This window comes from Bos javanicus, chromosome X (genome assembly GCF_032452875.1).
Source record: "Bos javanicus breed banteng chromosome X, ARS-OSU_banteng_1.0, whole genome shotgun sequence".
Lineage (NCBI taxonomy): Eukaryota > Metazoa > Chordata > Mammalia > Artiodactyla > Bovidae > Bos > Bos javanicus.
In genome coordinates, this window is record NC_083897.1 from 79,074,350 (window position 1) to 79,080,973 (window position 6,624).

The following is a 6,624-nucleotide window of genomic DNA, read 5'->3' on the forward strand; positions in this document are numbered from 1 at the left end:
AATATGGAACGTCAATAACAACAAAAGTTGGTTCTTCAAAAAGATCAACTAAATTGACAAGCTTTTAGCTAAACTTAGCAATTAAAGGAGAGAAGAAAATCAGTAATAAAACTGAAGATGTGACTACCAACATTACAGAAATAAAAATGATTATAGGAGAATGTTATAAACTGTATTTCAACAAGTTAATAACTTATATGAAGTGGATAAATTACTAGAAAGTCAGAATGTACCTACGCTGACTCAAGGGAAAAATAGAAATAGACCCATAAAAACTAAAGAGATTAAATAAGAAATTGAAAACTATCCATAAAGAAAAGCCTATGCCCATATGGCTTCTCTGGTGAATTCCACCAAACCTTTAAAGTGGAACTAGTATCAATATTTACAAACTGTTCCAAAATATAAAAGAGCTAATCCTTCCAAATTCATTCTATGAGGCTATTATTATCCTGATACAGAAACAAGACAAAGGGATCTCAAGCAAACAAAATCTATAGATGAACATTCCATATAAATACAGAGAAAAACATCTTTGAAACAGTAGTAGCAAGGTGAATCCACAAACATTAAAAAGATAATAAACCATGACTAGTGGGGATCAATATATTACACAAATTGAATGAAGGAAAAAAAACTACATGATCATCTCAATTGATGCAGATAAAGCATTTGATAAAATCCAGCATTCTTGCATGATTAAAAAAAAAAACACACTCAGGAAACATAAGAGAGGTAAACTTCCTCAACCTGACAAAGGATGTCTGCAAAAAATCCACAGCTTCTATCATATTTAATGCTGAAAGACTGAATGTGTTCTAGCTAAAATTAGGAACAGGGATATGTGTCGTCCCTACTTTGATTCAACATTTTATTCTAGGTTCTAGGCAAGGCAGTTAGACAAGAAAAAGAATCTAAAGGTACCCAGATTGGAAAAGAAGGGGTAAAACTATTTGTAGATTACATGATTTTATATTTAGAATATTAAAATAAAGAATCCAATAAAACATATTAGAAGTAATAAAGAATTTAACAATGGTCAGTTCAGTTCAGTCGCTCATTCGTGTCCAACTCTTTGTGACCCCATGAACTGCAGCATGCCAGGCCTCCCTGTCCATTACCAAATGCTACAAAATACAAAAATCAACATACAAAATCAATTATAAAATACAAAAGAAAATTCTATTTACAATGATATAAAATAGAATAAAATATTTAGGATTTTTTTTTGTAACATAAGAATAATTACAACAATGTAGCATGAGTAGTCAAGGGCAGGACACCTGCGGGGGCGTTTGTGGAGCATCCGCATGGCTGTGAACGGGGTCCCTGCGTGTCTACAGAAACAAGGGTGTGGGCACTGGGGGCCCACGGGGAGTTCCCAACAGTGGCCCAACCTGCTGCAGAGTACGTCCCCTCCCGCCCGGGTGAGGACATGGCTCTGTCTCCTCGTCCATGGAAGGTGGGGGCAGAGGTGACTCCAGGAGGCAGACAACCCCTTCTTGACGTCCCCTGGGACCCCGAGCCCCTCAAAGGTCCCACGGAGACACGGTTGCAGTCCACTGACAACAGGGCAGGTTTGCAGAAAGAACTGCTCAGATGCATCGTCTCTGCTCCTTAAAAACCTTAGTAAAACCCTGGGACCCAGGAAGGATGCGTTACACAAGCATGTCAACGGCCACCCCTCGGGAGAAGGGGCGGTGAGAACACACGTGTGTCCCCTCGGTGCTAAAGTTAACAGTTAAGGCAGGTTCTGCGGGTGCCCCGTCGGGGTGTGGGCGGCAATATCGCCTGTCACAAAGTGCTGGAGAGTCAGGTGATGAAGTGGTTCCTGAGTTAGAATTTGCTTGAGACTGCAAACTTCAGTACACTCGATTGGATTGTTTCCCACTGCGAGCTCTCATGCGTCACCAAAGGGCCCACTGTGAAAACAGGGCTTACAAAACACTCCAAGGACTATTTTTTCTAGCCCTACCACTAACAAACAAAATAAAATGCTAAGCACAAGAAGTTTGCAGTTCTCATTACAAGGTCAAGTGTTGTCATAGTCAACGCCGGCCACAGACATACCCACTGAGTAGGGGAGCCTGAGGGTGGGGCCGCGGGCGGGAACAACGGGCACCCAGACCTGCAACTGCTCGGAGCTCACTGACGTCTGCCAGCCCGATGCAGTGAGAGGAGCGCAGGTCAGAGTTGCATCTAATGCCACGTGGGCGTTTCCAAGACGTCCCTGATCCAGGAGCTGGGGCTTGGGCTAAGGAGACTACACTTATCCTTTACATGTTCATCTCACTTTACAAACAACTTCTTCAGAAGATTGGGGTGCAGGAGCAGGTTCTGTGAACCGGCTGGACCCCAGGCTGGGCTCCAGGCCCTGAGGACAGGCTCCCTCCTCCGGGTCCTGGCCATCTGGACTCAACATGGGGTGGGGTGCGGGAGGGTCCTTGTCTCAAACCCCCACTCCTTGGGGAATCTCAGGCGTGTTCTATTGCTGTACTTTTACAGAAACAGTGCAGACATTGCCTTCTCAGTGAGCATGGAAGGCCTGCCCACCGCCCCTGATGGGACAGAGTGCCCACCTGCGCCTGGCAGCATGTCCTCACAGGTTGCAGCGACGTGCAATACATAGCACACTTTATTTACAAGCTCCAGTGAGCTCGCTCCTTCTGGGAGGATGGGACGGTGCACCTGGCCAAGTTACCAGACCAGCCCCCACACCAGGCACCCTCTGCCACGCATGTGCTCACATGAGGCAGACATGCACACACCTGTCACGGGACCTAGTGGCAGCAGACGTGGTTCCTCGGGTTCGGGGCTGAGGCTCAGAACCCTGGGTTCAGCCTAAGTGAGGCACATGGCAACAGTGACCCTGGTCTACCAGGAGACTGGGGTGGGAAGACGGGGCCTCTGCAGGTCTAACCAGGCGAGCTGCAGGCAGACACTGTGGAAAGTGTTTCTGGAGCACTGCGGGGGGTGGGGTGAGGGTGGGGGGAGCAGAGCAGGCACCCCCAGAAACACCTGTGCATCTCCAGCCTCTGGTCCCCACGAATGGTGAGCAAAAGACCCAGGGCGCAGGACCAGAGAGGTTAGTGGAAGGGGACTGCAGCCCAGGAGTCAGCCCAGACAGAACCACCGTCGTATGCATTCAGAATGGGGCATTTACAGGGAATGTATACATAATATTTACACATGTTCACTCAGAGCCTGCAAGTCCAGATGCCATCACTGCACTTATTGCAAAACGAGGTACTGGATGGATGTGGAGGGGGAGACATGCAGTCTGGCCTCAGCGCCTGTACCTCACAGCCGCCCCATGCTGCACGTCTCCACGCGCGGAAAGCAGTGGCTGTGCAGCCCCTCCCTGTAGCCCTGAATGTCATGGGCCCAGGGTCGCGGGGCTCTGGCTCAGTCTCATAATCGGTCTTGATGAAGCACCAGGACGCCCCTCAGAGGTTCATCTCATCACAAGCAGGGTCGTTCACATTCTTGAGAACCTTCCTCACCAGCTTCTCCAGGTCTTCGCGGGCTCTCTGCTTCTCCTCCAGAGACTTCTTCATCTTGTCCTGTCGTAACTCCTGGACCTCATCTTTTAGCACGTAAACGGTGTCAGTGAGACTCTTTTCTTCTGTCACTGTCTGACCGTTACTTTTAATTTCTTCAACTATAATTTTCTCTTCTTCTGGAAGCAAAAGTTGTGGAGCAGATTATTTGCATGAACTTGAGTTGAATGTCTGCCATGTCTTGGTGCTGGTGCAGTAAGCCTTGATGACCTTCAGGATCTGGGCATCCTCCTCCAGCGCAGCTGTATTTTTCCTCAGCGCGAACTCCTTGTCCGAAAGCTTCCGCTCAGGCCTGCGCTTGGGGAGCAGCTTCTTCATGGTCTTGGGACTCTTGCTCAGGTCCTCTTTGTAGCAGAGGGCAGCCAAGGGCTGCAGGCGGGGGTGCGGGTCACAGGCAGCTCAGGCTCCAGGGCTTGGGGGTCTTTGGAGGCTCTAGGGGCCCCCTGTTGATTGATGGTGGTGTGTGGAGTGCGGTGGTGGTGAGGGGGGTGTGGGGCAGCATGTGGTAGGCGGGCGTCAGCAGCACAGGCTTGCTGTCCACATGCTTGCTGGACCAGGTGATGAAGTGGGAAGCAAGGGTGTGAGACAGCACAGAGTGAGGCTTGATGGTGGGGTTTCCTGCCAGGGTGACCTTCGTCTGCTTCTGCAGTTGGTCCACCAACTCGTGGAGGTCCTGCTGGTTATTGCAGGACACCAAGATCCGCTCGCTCATGCTCCCTGATATTTCAAACGCATTTCTATGATTTTTCACTGTCCTCAAGCTTTGTGATTGTCATTCCTGTAGTTGGTAGCTTTCCTTGATATATAAAACCACTCATCCTAGGACTGACAGACAACATTAGCAAAATATTTGGAAAGAGTAGATGGCTTTCATTCTTTTCCTCACTGCTGGCACACAGGATCAGGACCTGAGACATGTAAACAACGCTGCCCAGGGTCTTGATGTTGTCGCCCTCCCAGCTCCGGATGGCCCCTGTTAGGATCTGCAGCTCCAACTCCTTCCTCTTCCACACCTCCTAACACTGCACTGAGTGGTTTTTGAAGGCGGTCATGGATTTCTGAATATCTTGTCTGTCTGGGTGATAATCCTTCATGTGTCTCTCCAGCTCCTTGAGCAGCGCAGGGTACTTGTCTAGGCACATGTGGACAGTGACGCCAGTGGTCAGCATGAGAATCCCTGGGCTGCTGGCACCCTTCATCTCTATGAACTCTCCCAGCTCCTCACTGTGCTCCATGAGAATGCTGACCGTGAACAGTGGTTGGCACAGTACGCCAGGTACAGGGTCTTCGTTTGTGGCATCAAGCTGAGGAAGCAGCCCCCAACCCTCTGTTGGGTCTCTGGCATCTTGGTGCATTCTTCTAAAGACTGTACAAGTATTTGCTGGAAAAAAAAACAAAACAAAACATATTTCTTCTAGATTTCCCATTAAATATGAAGTGTTTGCTGAACTTAACTTCTCACGGGTCTGCAGGGGCCGTAGGTAGATTGAAAGCAGTTTGAAGTTCTTTAGAATATTCATTTTCTGTTTCCAAAATATTCTGTAGCACCACATTGTAACAGCTTTTGTTAATGGCAGTCATATCAAATCCTTTGAGAGGGCTCTTCAAGATTCCGGGTAAGTAGTTGCTGGGGAACCAGCTAGTCCTGCCCTTGTGTGTGCCCTCCCACCAGCCCCCCTCCTCCACCCAAGTGACGTGGATGATGTCTCCTTTCGTGAAGGACACCTTGTCTTCATTCGTCTGCTGGAAGTTAAACTTGGCTCTGATGACCAGCTGATTGTCGCTATTATCGCTCATGTCCAAACTGCGGTACTGGCCCTGGAACAACTGTGAAGTCCTACCGTGAAGGCTGCAGTCCCAGGGAGTCAGAAGACTTGATCTGGTGGGAGGAGGGCCAGGCGCACATGGAGTTGCTCCCCAGGCCGATGTCTGCTGTTACTTTATTCAGCGTCACTAAGGAGCTGAGGAGCTTGTTGAAATTCTGCCCCTGATACAAATTGTTTGCATCAGACGTCTCCAGCTGCAGGGACACCCGGCAGCCTCGCAGGAACTTGTGAATGTTGCTCAGGCACTCGCCCTTGTTCCGGGGCTCTGGGTAGACCTGCACCACAGAGCACAGGTGCTGAGCGCTGTGCGCAGGTCACAGGCGTGCCCAGAGGCGAGCCGGACGCTGCCCCCTGCAGGCATGACCACCCCTCACGTGACCAGGGCGGGTGGCCCCGGTGGCTTGGAGCGACCCTGGCCGCCCCCCAGAGCCCGCACACTCGGCCACTGCCTCTCCTCATATTTAAGATCAATTTGTTAGGTAGGTAGAATAGGGAAAAGGAGTCCAAAATGGTGGTGGCTAAAACACAAGGAAGGTCAAAAGAAGGTCCGAGGACCAGAGTGAAGACTTCAGGCAGAACAAACAGCACTCCTGGCTAAGCCCAATTTGCATAGGGCAGGCCCAGGTGGAAGAAAAAACATATAAAAGGAGGAGCCAAAGCGCATTCTCATGGACTCTCACTCCCGCATGCGTGTGCTCTCTCTCTCTCTCTCTCTCTCCCCCTCCCTCCCCACGCACTCCTCCACTGTCTTCTCTTTGAGTCTTGGATTCTCCTGTTATCTTCTAAATAAAATGGAGCTGTAACACTGATTTGCCTAAGAGCTGTAGCATGGTTTGTCCAAGACCCGAGAGCTGTGACGTACCGAGGGCTTTAATGTCCATCGCTCCAAATCTTTGTTGTGATGAGACAAAGAACCAAGGAACATACACTCGCATGACAAATTTAACAAAAAAGTGCAAAACTTTTGAAAGAGGGGTCAAAGATAACAGCATAGGAAGACCCTGAGCTTGCCTCCTCACATATAGAGCAATTCCTGCCAAAGAACAACTAATTGGCTGATTGAACTGCTACTGCAACTAGAAGCATAACATAGAAATAGGTAGAAGAGATGGGAACATGGAATTTACAAGGACTCACCCCTGATGTGGAGATCTGTGGTAGGGAGGGATATTGCTGAGGAGTCAGAGCACAGACTCACCCACCTTGAGACACAGTGAAAAAAACAGCAATTTAAAAGT

The 6,624-nt window shown here is 49.1% G+C and overlaps 1 pseudogene; it reads right to left on the reverse strand.

Moving 5' to 3' along the window:
• Nucleotides 1–3,446: 3,446 nt before the first annotated feature.
• On the reverse strand, nucleotides 3,447–5,649 carry LOC133242466 (rho guanine nucleotide exchange factor 7-like; annotated as a pseudogene).
• Nucleotides 5,650–6,624: the final 975 nt, after the last annotated feature.